The sequence below is a fragment of the Hevea brasiliensis genome, chromosome 5 (assembly GCF_030052815.1).
Source record: "Hevea brasiliensis isolate MT/VB/25A 57/8 chromosome 5, ASM3005281v1, whole genome shotgun sequence".
Classification (NCBI taxonomy): domain Eukaryota; kingdom Viridiplantae; phylum Streptophyta; class Magnoliopsida; order Malpighiales; family Euphorbiaceae; genus Hevea; species Hevea brasiliensis.
Genome location: NC_079497.1, coordinates 13,664,586 through 13,684,066, shown reverse-complemented (window position 1 = coordinate 13,684,066; position 19,481 = coordinate 13,664,586).

Genomic DNA, 19,481 nt, shown 5'->3' with positions numbered 1-19,481 from the left:
GGACCCAACTTTTCATTTTGGATCTTACAGGTCATGCGCTTATATGCTAATTTGACTAAGTATTTTACAATATTATCCTTATTTAATTTTTAAATTTCATCATAAATCTCATTTAATATCATCTTTAGTCATTTTAATAATAAATGTGCTTTAAACTATTTTTTATCAAACATATTAACTATTTATCAGTCATTTATAAGCACTTTAACTAAACACATAACTACATAAAATATTAAATACTTATAAGACCAAATTAGTTTATAAGTACTATGTGATTATAAGTTGATTTTCATAAGTTAAGCCAAACATCCTCTTAGAATAAGGGTCAGCATCTACTAATGATTCCTAAAGTCTATCTTATTATTTTCTTTATTAATTTTTCTAACAAACATTTATACAAGTTAAGGTTACACACACATTTAAATTCAATCATTCAAAATAAACAAGTAGGTATATGTGCATAGAAAGTCCTATTATATGATATTTCTAAATTAAAAGAATTAACTTATCTACCATCTTATCCTACATATATATTTAACTAAGTTAATTACATGTCAAGTCATTTTACATGTTATACATAGCATACAAAAAAAACAATCCTAAGTATTTCAATCTAAAGTACATGTATAAGAAGGAGAGGAGGGTCATAGGCATGTTAATGTTTATAAGTTATGTATTTAGGTCAATTAATTACTATGTTTCCTTACATGCATTTTTACTAAATCCAATTACATGCCAAAAGTCAATTTGAAAACATTCAAAATAATTAAAATAAATAAAGTCCTAAATTGAAGAAAAAGGAAAGAGAATAGAAATTAAAACCTTAAAATGGCCTTTACAACCTATAATAAAAAAAATTAATCCTAAAATCATTACAAGGCCTTAGGCCCATTAACCACATGCAAGAGGCCTTAGAGTTCCGTCTTGGATTGTATCAAATCCATCAAAGGGTGCAATTTGCTCTTCTTCCATGATTATTCGATTTTGGGCTAGGACTTTCTTACATTTATTCATTATTAAAAAAATAATGAAATAATAATTAAAAGTCTAAATAATTGAAAACTGCAAAAAAAAAAATAATAATTATCAAAATAAATTAAAATTAAAATACAACTTATAAAAGAATAGAATTAGTGTTTTTCCACACTTTGAATTTAGCTAAAAAATTGTTCATTAACCAAACTCTTAATTCTATCTCATTCCTAACACTTTTAGGTCCCAACTCATGCAAAACACAAAGAAACAAGTTACAATTCAATTAGGAAATCAAAGAAGCTTATTTACACTAAAACTCCAATTCTACCAAAATAGCAAAATTGAGCACTTAATAGAATGAATTTATTTCATACAATAGGATAATTTTAAAATTTTGCAAAAAAATATTAGAGATTCCTAAGACATGAAATAAAAATATGGAAAAAAAATCATAAATTTGTGCATTAAAATAACTAAAAAAAGTCAAAAACAAACATGATGCAAGAAATATAAAACTGGACAATAAATTCACAAAATTCATTAAAAATAACAAACTTGCTAGGAAATTCAAAAAATATACCACATGCTAGCTAACACATCAAATTAAAATATAGTAAAAAGAAACGCATTTATCAATGTAAGATTTAGTATAGAAAAATGATGAAAAAAAAAACAGTTGTTATAAAAAATGGACAGATTTAAGCAATGATTTTGTATAAATTATTCATATTAATCTATAATTAATTTGAAAAATCTAAAACTACAGATCTAATTGGTATAGCAGAAAAAATAACAACTCAAAAGCAATATATGATATGGAAATTAATTTTGCAAAATCAAGTTGAGAGGAAATATAATTAGAATTATATTGAAACTTTAAAAATTCATAAAAAAATTAAAGAAAAATACTTTTGATGTAATTCAAAAGGCTATTTCATAGGATAAATTTTAACAACCGTCTCTGAACTTATATAGTTATAACACTACAGTGCTTTAACTTTAAAATGTAACATAAAACCCTTTAAACTTTCAAATTTTACACAATAAAATTTCTCTGACTTTCAATTACTGATTTTTCAGTTAGAAACTGATGTGAATAGCTCCCGCATAGCGCTTAGTCAACATTTCTCTCTCCTCTCTTATGTAACTTATAAAATTATTCTCTTTACGTGTGAAAAATTATTCTGTCTATAGAGAGAAAAATAATTCAATTTACACATGGCTTGAGAGAGAAAAGAGAAATACTAACTAAGCTCCATGCTGGAACTGTCTAGGTCAGCGTCTAACTGGAAAATGGGTAATTAGAGGTTTGAGAGATTTTACTGTGCAAAATTTGAAAGTTGATAGGGTTTTATGTTACATTTTAAAGTTAAAAGACTGTAATATTACAATCATATAAGTTCAGGGATAGTTATTAAAATTTACCCTTATTTCATATAGAAATAACCCAATGGAACCAATGAAACACTTAAAGGCCCCTAAATCTAACAATAACATTGTGGGGGTCATGTAGTTGGAAGCGAAAGATTATTTATTAGGATTGCATAAAGCGCACTGGGTAAAACCTAGAAAAGATGGTGGAGCCACATCAATCTCACTCAAGTACTACCTTTTTAGATAATATTTCCTATATATGCAATTTATACAATTTTAATAGAATCGTGTCTATTCGTAAGTACCGTCTTTCTATAACACTACTACGGTACTAAAGATTTATGCTGTAAAGACATAGATAGACAGGAGTTGTCACTCTAGTAATAATCAAGACATATTGTAACACCCCTATATTCGATAGTGTATTCTACTGTTCCGGTGATTAGTGTCTGTCCGGACAACTAGAATGCCTGGAACTCCACTTAAATATTAGTGAGGAGAAATAAAATAATGAAATACAATAGAGGAAAATACAAGAAAAACAAAGAAAAAATAAGAGTAATAAAATGTGATTAAGTTAAATGAGCAAAAAACCGTAGCAATGGGTGACTGCACCAGGAAGTTGCGGCGAGGACCTTTGACTAGCTCTAGACTGCGGGGAACCCTGAGAAATATTTTTAAGACTTAAATAAACATTTATTAACGTATAATTGACTTAGAAAATGTCAAAGAAAAATTAATAAATTAGTACAAAGAAAAACGAAAAATCGAGAAACCGATAAAAATCGGTGTTACCGAAAAATTTGAAATGCAACCCGAAGAGGGGCATTTTGATCATTTGACACCCCGAGCTACCTTTTGACCTAAATGTCCATTAAAAATAAATGATATTAAACTTTAAAAAAGTCATAAAAATTAAAATTGTGGTACATGATGTAAATAGTGGAAGAATTGTGACAAAATTGCAAATTTGGAAACTTGGATTAATTTAATACTTTAATCAACTTAGTGCTCCACTAAGTGAGGTTAATGGACATTAAAATGCAACATTAGTGGACAGAAACTTCATCTTTAACCTCTCACTTCAAACCAGCCGAAAACCTCTCAAAGGAATTCCTCCATAGCCAAACCTCACGCAAACCTCCATGCACGCCTCATTTAGCCATTGTTTCCACTAGTTCTCTTCATTAAAGTTGATTACCACACCTTGGGCAGTATTTAGGGAGCAAGAAAGAAAGGTTTTGATGAGTTTTTAACAAGCTTTAAATTAAGTAAGTGCTCATTTCCTCTCCCTTTCTTCATTAATGTTTGTCTTGGTGTTGAGATAAGTTGATTTAGGGAAGAAATTTTGAGGTTTGATGAATTATGGGAGGTGTACCTTTCGGCAGCCATGGAATATCAAGGTTAATGAATTATTTCTTCATGTACTTGGTGATTTGAGGTGTTGATTTAAGTGCTTATATGTATAAGAGTGATTTACCATGTATATAGTTTGAATTGTAAGTTTGAAAATTTAAAATGGAAGCTTGATGTATATGTGTAACTTGGGCAGCCTTATAGTGAAGATTGAAAGTGTTTAATTTCATAAAAAGTTTGTTAAATTATGGTACTAAAAGTGGCAGCATATATATGTGATTTAGTAGTGAATATATATGTAATTTGATGATGGAAGTTATATGTAATGGTTAGAAGTATTATGTGGATATATTGTTTAGAATTGGATATTGTGAAATGGAAGTGTAATTGATGCATTGTCAATTGATTATATTCTGCCCAAAATGACTATAATGTAAAGTGATGAATGGTTGTGATATGATACAAATGCATAATTAGGTTTGGGAAGTTAAGTATAATTAGTTGAATGTGTGATTGGTTGATGCTTCAAAAATGTGTTAAGGGCAGCATGTGTTTTAGGCTATAAATGGAATTGTGTGAGTCCAATTGGTATAAGACCAATTGGAGGTGAAACTAGGCACTAAATGTGCCAACTTTCATGTTGGAAGCCTACCTAAATTCTATCCAGAAAGTGACATGAAAATTGACCAAATCCGGATTGGTAACATTGCAAACCTGAAAATTGACCATTTGAACAGCAGTCAGTCTTTTGGCCATAACTCACTCAAAACATGTCCAAATGACCTGAAATTTATATGGTTGGAAAGCTTAGACATATGGTTACATCTTTTGTAGAGATCACAAAAGCCAAAAATGACCATAAGTAAGTCAAAATGCTTGCACAAATTGGGGTATAAAAACTGTTAGAATTGGAAATGACCTAAGTTTGCCATTTTTGTGCAACCTATCCGGCATTGGTAAAATGACCATAACTTGGTCTAGTAAACTCCAAATGACTTAAAATTTGTGGCAAAAGTTCAATAAGACATAAACCTACAAGTTTGTAATTCTGACCAGAACTCAAAAACTGAGGAAACTTAGTCATTCGGCTAGGTCAAAATAGCATACCAAAATCCGACAAATTGTAATAAAATACAATACACTTGAAAATAAAATTAGTAACATATACCAACACTAAAAGACTATAAAATGTGACATTGGTAACATTAGAATTGACTCATTTAGAGTGCATCAAAGATCAATATTATAGGTTGACTAATGAAAGTAATAGTACTAAATAAATTTAATTATTGAACTTTATTATTAGAAACAATTTAAAAAAGTACTGAAACACTTTACATTGTGTGTTTCAATTAGCAAAGACTCAGACAAAGGGAAAGAACCACTGAGTCAAGGCCAAGAGGCTACTCATCAGAGATTTGTGCACAACAGTTATTTCTTTTGAATTTTCAATTGAAATAAATTATGACAATTTGTATGTTATTGCTTAAATTGTGGAAAATTTGTTTGAATTAAATTTGATAGATACTTATTGCTTGAAAAATATTGCAAATGGTTTGAAACCATAGCTATCATGTATATTTGATTGAATTCCTCGCTAGCTTGTCTAGTAAGACGAATTGGCTTTGAATTCCCTCTCTGGCTGAAGTGTTGAGGTGTGTGCCAGTTGAGGACGAATAGGATGAGTACTCATTTAATTGCTAGCTAGTTATGTTATTCCTCATTAGCCATTAGCTTTTGGGATGAATTGGACTTTGAAATCATGATTAAGCTGTGTGTGTGATTTATTGATATTCATTGAGACATTGTGAAATGGAGTTTAATTCTTTATGACATTCTCTGTCTTTTGAATTTAACTATGATTTTAAGTATCCACAGTTTATATGATTTATGGTTTATGGTTTTAAATTGCATTTTCTTAATGTTGTGCACTACTGAGACATTGGCTCAGCGATAGCCTTTTCATTGCTGTCATAAGTAGACAGACAGACAAAGCAGCAGAGTAGGCTGCTTGTGCTACATTTTGGGATTCTGCCGGGTATATTGAGTATACCACCTTTTTGTAATTTTTGTTATAATGTATGTACACTGTATGTATATATTGTACTTGGTCTTGAGCAGTTGTAAACTAAAGTTGTAATATATTTCTTTTATCTCAGCTTTTGGACTACTCAGTTATTTTGTAGTCTATTTTTGGAAATACTAAAAATTGATGTTGAATTAAGTTTAACAAATGTTGAGAAAATTGATCTGTGTTGAGCCATATTGAAGTTTGGGATTGAATAAATATATTGGAAGTGCTTTTTTATAGGTTTTTTGAAGAACTGTTTTATTCAAAATACAGACGGCACTCTGCCGAAATTTTTACAGAAATTACTGATACTTCAGATTTGTTATTTGGTTTCACTTTAGTTAAAAAAAAAATTTCAAACACCTGTCTAAAGTGCTCACCACTGTAAAAAGAAATAAGAAAAGGTTTAAAATCCCTTGTAGTGTATTTAATGGGTTATTAGTAGACGAAGTTTGGTAATTCATTAGGTATACTACGAGATCATGTTATGTCTTACGGAGGAGTAAGGTGTGACACATATTCATTGTTTCTTCCAAGGGACATTTGATTGAGGCATCAATTTTCGAAGGGACAATTGAAGGGACTTGATTGATGCACTTAATTTTTCAATAGGGTCATGGATGGCAACTTACTCTTTACAGAAATTCTATACCCATCATCATTATAACCCAATGTCAAGGTTCATGATAATGGGTACGTAAGGGAAATGTGTTAGACATCCGTTATATCAGTCCTAACCTCATTAATTTAAGTGCCAGTCATTTGCTAATGTTTCTAAAAGTTTTATTTATTATTTATTTATTAAACTTCTTGCCTAAAAATACAATTTCTAAACCTACACACGCAAGTAATGTAATTCAAACATTGTTTGTTGTTTACAAACAATTTTCATATACAGGTACTCCCCATCTACATGGTTGCTAAATTAAATTAAGTAAAATTTACTAAATGACTAAAATTAATTTATTATAGATAATTTAATTTTCACACCAGTTTAATTTACAAACAACCCTAAGTTTCTAATTAACCCATTTTATTTTTTCACCAAGTTGCCATAAAGATAATTAAACTAAATAATTTATATACATGTGTCATTTATTCTAATAAATACCCAAAAGTTCCAAACAATTACAACCTAAAAAATTATTTCTAATATGTTAATTTATTTTATAATTTACTAAGTATTTAATTAAACTTAATTTACATGTCAAACATAGGTTAAAATACAAATAAAATTGATTTTAATATTTATCGAATAAATTTCTATTATTACTACATATTTATTATTTCAAGAAAGTTTAAAGGGTATTTATCTTTTTATTATTGCAGCTACCAATAAGGCAAGTCACCATTAAAAAGGAGCATTCTCTTCTAATATAGTAAGTTAATCCCTGTCTTAATCTCGTTAAGCTCTATGTAAGCTCTACGCAATTATCTTTTTTGATACTTACCTTAGGGCTACTTATCTATGTATTCTTAAAATAAAATAAGCATTATAATTAAAAATTTAATCACTTATAATATGGATATCTAGTGGGCTAAAAACTATACAATGGTCATGGGTCTATCTAACTTAATTCTAACACTTTATAATGTCCACTTACATCATATAAAACATTAAATTAACATTCAAATATAAATTTCTATTGAATACAAACATACATGCTAATTCCAAATTTTGACAAATTAGCAGTATTTTTTATTTAAATTTCTAAAATTAGTTAAATATGTACAAAAATTATACAAAAATTTTAAAAGCATGGCAAGACATTATATCAAATTAGAAATTTATTAGCTAGTCTTAAATATCTACCAAATAATTTACAAAAATCATGGTTCACTACTATTTTGTATCAGAGATAGATTTGTAGTACTTTTTTAAAATTAATGTATCTCACAAACCATGAAAGATATTTACATAAAACCAATGAAAAAAGTTAAATAAGATCTAGAACTTAATTTTAGAATCAAGAATCACAGACAAAGATGAAGAATTTAGAGAGATATTGGCTCCAAAATTCATTATCCTGCAAATCACATTTCAAAGACACCCTAACTTTAAATAGTTATAGCTTTCTCAATTTAAAAGCTTTTTACACAATTCTTAAGGCTAAAATTATTAGAATTTCATGAAGAATACAAATATAATTTTTATACAATTTCTAAAGAAATAGAAACACATAAAAAATAATAAATAATGCAAAGATAAAAAAATCAACATGTGCAAAGTTATAAGTTTTCTTCAAATTTATCACATGAACATGAGTGTTATAAATATATAAGACCATCTAAAATTATATAAATATAAAAGAATATATATATGTCATATTTCTTAAATATTCATAATTTAGAACATATATTTTGAAGAATTCTTGAATGTTCCTAGAGGAAAGAAGAAGAAAGAAAAAGGGAGATGGAAAAAGCTTACCGAATGAGAGAGATGGACTGAGAGCTTTTTTTTTTTTGGGTTGCATTGTTCTCTCGTGTTCCCCCTTGTCTGTCCCCTTTTTCTTCTTTTCTGTTCTATATTTATAGAGTTTAAGTCAAAAAATTATATAGGAGGTTTATGTAATTCCTAAATAAAAAGATTTAAGGAGTTTTTAAAAGAAAAACTTCCTATTTAATTTTTATTTTTCTTTAATAAAATAAAAAAGAATGATGGACTTTTAGTTATTTAATCAAAATTCTCTATTGGGCGTTATTGACCTTAAAGAGTCCAATTAGATTTTTTAATAAACAAATTCCTAAAATTAAATTTAAACAAAAATAAATTTGATTTGTTTAAATTTAATTAAATAGTTTTTACTTTTTAAAATTATTTTCTTTAAGTAACGTGCCATATATATGATTATCTATTTTTAATGCCTTTAAATATACCTCACAATCATGTAATTTTTTCATCATCGAGTTTCTTACACCTCAATGTACATGCCCACAAGGTCACACAAATAGGGGTCTACAAAAATCATGAAAACACAACAAACATCAAAGTTGCAAAAATGCACTTTAAGAAACTTTAGGTGCTCAAATCAGATTCATACCTTTTTGTAGTGATTTCTTTTGAATAATGGAGTCTCCTTAACACTTTGGAAGGCTTAGAATCATAGGAACACAATCAAAGAAAATAATTTTGGTGATTATTCAATTAATTAACCTAGTACTAAATGAATATATGGTGATTAGTGTGTAATTATAGGGAGATTGAGCAAATTTCTTTAGAATGAAGAGAAAACCACTATGAAGTAGCTCTCCTCACGCTTAAATACAGTAAAAAGAATACCCTAAATTGTTTAATTTTGGCTATCTTCCTCCTTCCAAAACCCTAATCATAAAGATATATTTATAATAAAATAGGATAAAACTAGCTTTATCTTATTAGTTTTTAGAATTTGAAAAGATAAAAAACTAAGATAAATAAAAAAGTAATAAATAAATAGAAAACCTAATCTCCTAATCTTGGTAGAAAGTTTTATCTTTTTTCTTTTTTTTTTAATTTTTATTTAATAATAATAATAATAATAATGATAATAATAATAATAATAATAGAATTTCCTCACCATGCGAACTCTTTTTATTTTATTTTTTCTTTTTTTATTAGTAAACTAAAAGGCATTTTTAATAAAGTCCAAAATATTCAAGTTAAGACTCATTTAATAGCTGAAATTAAAAGCTTAATGGGCTACATTGTTCAATCTATCTCAATTAAATATTTTCGAGGTCATTTATAACCTTAAAAAATATTAGATTAAGCGTAATTAAATAATATAGGCTTATGGCCTTTAAAAGCTTTTTATTTTCAAAACAAGGCAATTAATGTCCTAAAATATAAATTTTATTTTATTTTATTAATTTTCTAGTCATTCCATAAGTCTTTAAGTACTTTAGGATTCTTCCCCATCCAATAGTATTTTTATCATATAGATCCTCACTTCCTCTACAAAGCATGCATTCAAGGAAGTAAAAAATTAGTGTTTATGCACCGAATGTCATTCATTTTGTCTAATTCTTTCTTTAGCCACAGAAAGCCCATATCTTTCAAATTCACTTTCTTTAAACTTGTAAGTTTCCAATACAAAAGATTTATATGTGTAACTATAAATCAATGGATAAATGTCAATAACTGTCCTTGAACTTATATAGTTATAACACTACAGTCCTTTAACTTTAAAATGTAACATAAAACCCCATAAACTTTCAAATTTTACACAGTAAAATCTCTTTGACTTTCAATTACTAATTTTTTAGTTAGAAACTGATGTGAATAGCTCCAGCATGGCGCTTAGTCAATATTTCTCTCTCCTCTCTTATGCAAAATGTAAAATTATTCTCTTTACACATGAAAAATTATTCTGTCTATAAAGAGAAAAATGATTCAATTTACACATAGCTTGAGAGAGAAAAGAGAAATACTGACTAAATACTATGCTGGAACTGTCTAGGTCAGCGTCTAACTGAAAAACTAGTAATTGGAGGTTAGAGGGATTTTACTGTGCAAAATTTGAAAATTGATGGGGTTTTATGCTACATTTTTAAGTTGATGGACCGTAATGTTATAAATAGATAAATTCAGGGACAGTTGTCAAAATTTATCCATAAATCAATTCCTTATGTTGGGAGGTTCTTTAGTAAACCAAATTCACAACTTTTTATAAGATTCTTCTAATTCAACCATTTTAATTGTTGTAAACAATAATGGGAAATGAAATAAATCAACATTTGTGCCAAGAACTTTTTCATACCAAATGGAAGCAAAAGCAAGAGAAATAAATTAGGAATCTACAAGTGGAGAAGTGTGTTTTCCCATATTTTCTCAAGAATCAAACAAGAAATGAAGTGGGGAATTAGAAATTACAAAAAGAAAAAGTATTTACCTTATAATCAAAGGGTTTTTTTTTTTTTTTGTTTCTATAAGATCTCTACTTGAATCAGAAAATAAAAAAAAAATCTAAACATTTTCTCAAATTTAGCTAGAAATTGAGAGCAGACCCCACCCAATTGTTGTTGTTGCATGAGACATGGTTCCATTTATATGAGTCAGTACTAAAGCATAAATTTTTGGAATGAAAGAGTTTATAGATTAGTGATTGGTGGAGGAAGCAACAAAGATAGAGGAGAAGAGTAATATTAAATTAGAATACAAAGGGAGATTTTAAGCTTGAAAATTATATTGGATTTTGTAAAAGAAGTCATAAGAGACATGGGCAGGGAAGAAGAGAAATCAAAATGAGAAACAAGGGAAAAGGGAGGAGAAAAGAGGATGAAAATATATATGAATAAGATAAAATATGGGCAATTTTGTAATTATTCCTTTCCACATCAGCATATTTTTACACATCAGAATGCATGATTCACATGTTATAGTTTCTGCCTCTAACAAGTGTTCAATAATATCAAAAATTAAAAATTCCAATATGTGATGAGATGAAAATAAAGGTGAGAATGTCATTAAACTTTTTTGATAAAATTCAAGAGCAAACAAATACGCATTTGACTAATTAACATTGCATATGATATAATCACTTTTCTTTAGCAAGAGACAAATTTGTTAAAAGTAATTATTAGAAAACATAGAGATTAATATGATTAAATTAAATTAAATAGCATCTTGATGTGGATACTAGTTTGGAAAGTTTTTTTGTATACAATTAATAGTTTGTGTCAAAGTTAAATCCATAAACTATGTCGAAATAAAATTAATGATATATTCATAAAATACCCATCAATAAATGATAATATAAAATCCCACATAGATTAGGATTCAATGTGAATTGAGCATAATAAGGCTAAGTACACTTAATCCCCCTTAAGGGCCACCTTTAAGGATAAAAATGTAAGGCTTCAAGGTTAAATTGTACAATATCTCTTGATGTAGATACAATATTCAATTTGATTGCTATTAATTCGTCACTAGTCGATGTTGGAAGATGGATGGAGGACTTCAGATCTCCTAATGTAGATACAATTCAGTTTGATCATTACTAATTCATCATCATTTAGTGAAGAAAGAATGGTACATGACCTCGCACCTCTATCAAATCAAATATGCAAATAAGTTAAAGTCCATATCTTCAAGCTTCCTTAATGGGTGGGGTACATCTAATAGATAATGATATAAAATTTTACATTGATTAGGAGTTGAGGCCAATGGGACCAGTCTCTCCCCCTTAAGAGCTTATCGTCATCCAAGAATGAAAATGAATAGTATCGCAATACATTTGTTAAAAAAATTAACTCTAAAAATGCGGTAAAATGTTTAAGGCCTTTAGCTCTTTCTCCCCTATAACTTAGTGGATGAGTTTTCTTTAGGTCTATATTCAGATGGAATAAGTTCAAGAAGTTCAAAATAATAAAATTTTCTATCCTCTCCTCTCCTTTTTTTTCCTTTTCTTCTTTAAATCTCCTTCCTGAGCGGCTACAGATGAGTTTCTCATCGATGGCTACCCTAGATTGATTTTATTTATCATTTTTTTGTTAGTTTTTCTCTAATAAACTTTCATATTTGCGTCTATTTAGAGCATATTTGGGTTTATCTCCTCATATTTATATCCATCAGGTAATGGCCCCGTCACCCGTTAGGAACAAATATGAGGTTATCTCCCTAATATTATGATCCTGCTCTTCCTATTACTTCCCTTTAGCAGGGTTTTGCTTGTTTTTTGCCATATTTGGTGAGTTATTTGGCATTTCAAAATACAGTATAGATTATTAATTTCTTTTAGTTGGAGAATTTGGATCTTCAAAGTAATGATTTTTTTAATCAATGGAGTTTGGTAATGTAACTTATTCTTTCATTGACGTTTGATGGTTTAATCTTTTACAGGCTATAAAGATAGCAAGTTATTGGAAAGATAATATTGCAAAAGGTTTATTTGATTGGCCAAAATAAAAAGTAACTAATTATTATCCAAAAGATTATTCTCCTTTAGTTAGATAATCTTTGAATAAAACATTTTAATTATCTATATTTGTTTTTTTTCTTATAAGAAGATTGTGTTGTATTTATCTTATGATGGTTATTAACAAATTGTTTTTATTTTCTAAGTTTGTGATAAAATCTTTATTAATTAGATAACAATTTCAATATCAAATTTTTTTCAAAATGCTTAATAATACATTTTGGAAAAAGACATTTTGAAGCCCTTAGGAAAAGTGATGCATGCATTTTATATTATCATTTAGGTATAATTTTTGCACATAATTTACCTTTGTTCATAGCTATTACTATAGATATTAGCATATATTTAGTCAATTTTACAATTTTACACTTCTTAGTTTAATTTTTAGAATTTATTTGTTTTGTAGGTTAAATTTGGAGAAATTTGGTGTATTTTGATCAGAGCAGCCATTTGGAAGAAATTAGAGTTGAATTGCAAAAATTTTAAAGTTGAGTTAAAAAAGGCCGAAAGTGACACAACGCGCAACACAACCAATTCAGCTTATGTCGTAGGTTGTATCGATTGTCAGATATGCAATTTTTCTCGGGCAGCAGGTTTCACAACCTGCGACACAACCTGCGACACAACCCGCGACACAACCGATTCAGCTTGTGTCGTTTTTACTGAAAATGGCTGACGTGGCATTTTCGTTTCTCTGATTTAATACCTCACTTTCTCTGGAATCTTCCACCTTTTTACCTATTCTAGGGCAGATCTCTGAACCATATAAAAGCTTCTTTAACTATTTCTTTCCAGAAAGAGAAGGAGGGAGAGATTTTTCGCAAGAAAGAAGGAGAGGAAGAGGAGCACGTGAATCATTTTGCAGCAACAGCAAAGGACATTTCTGCAACTCTCCAGCAGCTGATACTTCATCATTCTACTAAGTTTTTCTATTCCTTAACTTAGTTTTTCAATAATTCTTCATTTCTATACTTGGGTTTGTCTTGAAACCATGATTTGTTAGTAGATATTTGAGATTCTAGAGATGAGTTTATAAATATTGCTTTGTATTGTGGTTTTGAACTAATTTAGTCATTTAAATGAGATTTGTTGCATTTTAATTTATTGCTTGTGAGCTTGTTGCCTTGCTTGATGAATGGGCCCTCATTAAGTTAAGTTTTAATCCTTAATAGATGGACTGAAAAGTGAATGTTTGGGATAGATAATCTTGCAATAAACTTAATTTTCTTAGTATTAGAGATAAGCTAAGAGGATTAAGGGGACTTTCCAAAATCAATTAGAGCTTTAATTGAGTTTTTGTTAGGTTTGAAATACCGTGAAAACAGGGTTTGATTTAATGAATACCAACTTTGAAATGTTTGAAAAAGGTTTCAAAGAACTAATAATTGATTTCCCTCAAAATTGCAATTCTCATATGTTTGGCTAAATTAGGGATAAACCACATGCAAACAATATGGAAAATCCTATCTCTAGAATCACTTTAATTTTTATTGAATTTAGATTTAAATCCTCCAAATTTCATAAATAGCAATTTCAATTTAAATTTTGGTAATCTAGTTTAATTAATTTTAGTTAATTGTTTGATTTAGCTTAAATTCCTCAAATACCAATCTTAAATTTTAAATTTCATTTTATATCTTTAAAATTTAACATTCTAATTATCTTATCCTTTTATTTCCAATTTAAGCACAATTTCCTGTGGGAACGATATTATTTTTAAAACTATACTATTGTGACTCGTGCACTTGCGGAAGCTACTTCACAGCTAGCACACCAAGTTTTTGGCGCCGTTGTCGGGGAATTGTTTGTTTTTAAGTTGGATTTTAATTGTTTTAAGTTGATTAGAATTTTTATTTTATTTTATTTTCACTGCTGTTCCTTGTGTTTTTCAGGTACTTTTCTTGTTTATGAGACGATCGAAAAGCACAAGTGATACTGAATTGTTGTTCAACCCTGAAATTGAAAAATTCTGGCAACCCATTCTGGTGATGCCCCCATTGCTTCATACAAGAAGAAGAAAGCAAAGAGTATCAAGCCACACAAAACCACAAGCGGTACCAAGAGAAAGAAATCCAAACAGCCCACACAGCCTCAACCAGTCTAGCCGCCCACTTCTGCCGTACCTGGTACTCGCCGTGGAATCCCGAGATCATCGGTAAAGCGCCCAGGGAAATCTAAAGGTAACTTCGCTATTCCTTCATCTATGCCTACTGCCAGACAATGGGTATTGCCTACTACCGAAATGAAGAAAAATAAAACAAGAATTGAAACTAGAGAAATGGTTCAGACTCAGTATTTGGATGTGTTTACACTTAAATCTTTGAATATATATATGATGAAATGCAAAATTTATTGGATGCTTTAGGTTGAGTGAGATTTGTTCATAAACAGGAACTGGTTTACCCCACTCTAGTGCAGGAATTCATGGCCTCCCTGTCCACTAGTAAGCATAAATATGAATTGGATAATAACTTGACAATCAACTTTAGATGCCTCGGTCAAGATAGGGTACTGTCCATGGATGATTTTAATCATATATTCAGGTTCCCCAATGACGGTTTGATTAAAATGCCTACCAGTAGAAGGGATTATAATGGGCATGAATTTTGGCAGCAAATAGCTCCCTTAGCAGGTGTTTTCAAACCTGAGCACAGTAAGGCCTCTAAAATTGAGAGTCACTCCTTGCGATTGCTTCAAAGATTAATTGCAAATACAATTTTAGGAAGAGGAACAAGTGTTGGCACAATGTCTCAGTATGACTTATTTTTTTTGTGGTGTGCCAAAACTGGTAAAAAGGTTTCACATGGTTATTACTTTTGCCGCCATGTGCTCCGTCAAACTACTAGGGGTACTGGTAAGATTGTGTTTGAAGGTTTGGTCACACCCATTGCACATTATTTTGGTTTTGACCCTCAAGTTCATAGGTGTGCTGCCGTCACAACTAGCTTGCTATATTTGGATGGACCTCATTTGGCCAACCAAAAATTTTGTATTAAAAATGAGGCTACACAGCTTTATGAGATTCCGGCACCAGCAGCAACACCACCAGGCTCCCCTACTGCAATTAGCTCCTCCTTAGCATCTGAGCAGCCTTATGCACAACCTCCACGCCAGGCTCCACCAGCTGCACAACCTGCTTCATCAACAGCTTATGGACCCTCCATGGCAACCCTTCTGACATTTATGGAGAATCAGTGATGAGATCCACTCCTTTCGGCAAATGACGGATGTCTCTTTTCAAACATTAAGGGATTTAGCTGATATATATTTGGATAGAAGTGCTGAAATGCAAGACGAGTTGAAAGCCATGCGAGCTAAGCTAGAGCAGATCGAAACTAACCAGGCACTCATTTTGAGCATTATTTCTCCACAGCAACCACCAAAAGCACCACCACTTCCACAAGATGGCAAGGGCAAAGGAGTTATCATTTATGACTGACACGCTTCTATTTTCAGTTTACATATTTCATATCTTTATTTTAGTTACTTAATTAATTAGTGTTTTTAGCGACTTGTTTAGTTAATATTTTGCTTGTGTTGCTTTTCTTTTATTTGAAACATTTGCTTATTCAATATTTTTTTTTAGTTGCTCATAAGTATATTTTTGTTTTGAATCTTGAATGCTTTGTTCACTTGCTTTTATATGCCACTTCGGAATTTCACTTGATGGTTATATTTTTGAGCTTAACCTCCCTATTTCAACTTTTTGAGTTTAATTGCTTTAATGGATTCCATTCCACTGTTTCTTTTGCAATGAGTGCAGCAGCTGTCCAAATTTTATTTAATTAAATTGATTGCACCTTCAATGAGGCAACAATTCTTATCTCAGCTTGTGTCACTTTCAGCCCAAGTTGTGCTATCACTTATGAAACAGGGTAATAATTCTTTATACACATATGAGCCACCCATTTTCTGCACATATAGCCAAATTATTCCATTCCTTGCAATCTTTTAACATTGAGGACAATGTTCATTCTGAGTATGGGGGAGAGGGTAAATTTTTTGCAAAAATTATTTTTCCTTTTTCATTTGCATATAGTGACATACTCATTCATTACTTTATACTTATATATATTCACTTTATACACTGCATATAGCTTCATATACTTAGTTACATATAGGTTGATTATACATTTATACATTCATGCATTTTATTTATTCATTTAAAATTTTTCAATTTTTAAACCAGTCTTTGAATTCCATAAGCTGCTTATTCAAGCAATCCAACTTGCATTTAGATGGTTAGTGGAATGAAAGTTACAGCTGGGTACAAAGTCTTAAGCATTATTCTTTCTCTTACTTAATAGCTGAAAATTAATATATTTATCTAGGTATGCAGATTCTGATTAGTTATTTTGAGTTTTGAGTGTCTGAATAAGCCTTTAAGGAAGAAAATAGTCCTTGTCGTCTCACCATTCCTAGAACAAGCATCTTAGATCTTTCAAAGCGAAATTTTTAACTTGCATTTAATAAGAATATGATTTAGGCATTCCTTCATATTTTAGACCTCACATTTAGCCTTAACCTACCTTAATTTCATTTCAACCATTGCAAACCCCCTTGAACCTTAATTCCCTAATTTCTTTGGAACCCAAATCATTTACATAGCCATAAAACCTAAACACTACCACCTATTTATGAGAATAATATTTCAGCAATTAAGTGCATAAAAAAAAACTTGGAGGATTGAAACATCTTGAAAAGTGCTAGAGTAATTGTGAAGAGTTGATAAAAAAAAAAAGGTATAAAAAGTAGTCCCTTTATATAATCATTGTGATAGCACTTGAGATTCATTGTGAATTTCTTTCCTATTGAATTAAAAAAAAAATTATATATATATATATAAAAAAAGAATATTGGATGCACTTTGAGTTTCATAATTAATATTATTCTCATATTTTGTTTACCTTATTCCCTTTCTTTGTTAACCATAATTTTACCCTATTTGACCCCATTACAACCCTTAAAAATACCTAATGATTCTTTGAAAAATACTTGTTACATTAGTGGAGTTAGATCTTTTATGCTTGCATATGGGTTTGGCAATATAATCTTCCATATATTACTCACCATCTATTTGAGACACATTGGCTATCTATTTCATTTAGGTTTGTTTTGGCATAATTGACTCTTGTAGCTGGTTAGTATTTGTTGCTTGGGTTAATTGGTTAATTCTTAGCTATTCTGTAATTGTTGAGAGTGATTGCTTCATTCTTTGTGCTTCGCTGGTGGGAATTTGGAATGTTGATGGCTAGAAGTAAGTTGGTGGTTTGGATTAGTGATTTTTGTGTTTTCAAAGACTGATTCTATTCCCTTCCAAATGAGTTTTAATGAAATTTTGCTTGGGGACAAGCAAGAGTTTGAGTATGGGGGAATTTGATGCATGCATTTTATATCATTATTTAGGTATAATTTTAGCATATAATTTACCTTTGCTCATAGCTATTACTATAGATATTAGCATATATTTAGTCAATTTTATAATTTTACACTTCTTAGTTTAATTTTTGGAATTTATTTGTTTTGTAGGTTAAATTTAGAGAAATTTAATGTATTTTGATCAGAGCAGCCATTTGGAAGAAATTAGAGATGAATTGCAAAAATTTTGAAGTTGAGTTAAAAAAGGCCGAAAGTGACACAACGTGCAACACAACCAATTCAGCTTATGTCGTAGGTTGTGTCGATTGTCAGATATGTAATTTTTATCGGGCAGTAAGTTTCACAACCTGCGACACAACCTGCGACACAACTCGCGACACAACCGATTCAGCTTGTGTCGTTTTTACTGAAAATGGATGATGTGGCATTTTCGTTCCTCTGATTTAATACCTCACTTTCTCTGGAATCTTCCACCTTTTTACCCATTCTAGGGCAGATCTCTGAATCATATAAAAGCTCCTTTATCTATTTCTTTCTAAAAGGAGAAGGAGGGAGAGATTTTTGGCAAGAAAGAAGGAGAGGAAGAGGAGCACGTGAATCATTTTGCAGCAGCAGCAGAGGACATTTCTGCAACTCTCCAGCAGCTGATACTTCATCATTCTACTGAGTTTTTCTATTCCTTAGCTTAGTTTTTCAATATCTCTTCATTTCTATACTTGGGTTTGTCTTGAAATCATGATTTGTGAGTAGATATTTGAGATTCTAGAGATGGGTTTGTAAATATTGCTTTGTATTGTGGTTTTGAACTGATTTAGTAATTTAAATGAGATTTGTTGCATTTTGATTTATTGCTTGTGAGCTTGTTGCCTTACTTGATGAATGGGCCCTCATTAAATTAAGTTTTAATCCTTAATAGATGGACTGAAAAGTGAATGTTTGGGATAGATAATCTTACAATAAACTTAATTTTCTTGGTATTAGAGATAAGCTAAGAGGATTAAGGGGACTTTCCAAAATCAATTAGAGCTTTAATTGGGTTTTTGTTAGGTTTGAAATACCGTGAAAACAGGGTTTGATTTAATGAATACCAACTTTGAAATGCTTGAAAAAAGTTTCAAAGAACTAATAATTGATTTCCCTCAAAATTGCAGTTCTCATATATTTGGCTAAATTAGGGATAAACCACATGTAAACAATATGGAAAATCCTATCTCTAGAATCACTTTAATTTTTATTGAATTTAGATTTAAATCCTCTAAATTTCATAAATAGCAATTTCAATTTAAATTTTGGTAATCTAGTTTAATTAATTTTAGTTAATTATTTGATTTAGCTTAAATTCCTCAAATACCAATCTTAAATTTTAAATTTCATTTTATATCTTTAAATTTTAACGTTCTAATTAGCTTATCATTTTATTTCTAATTTAA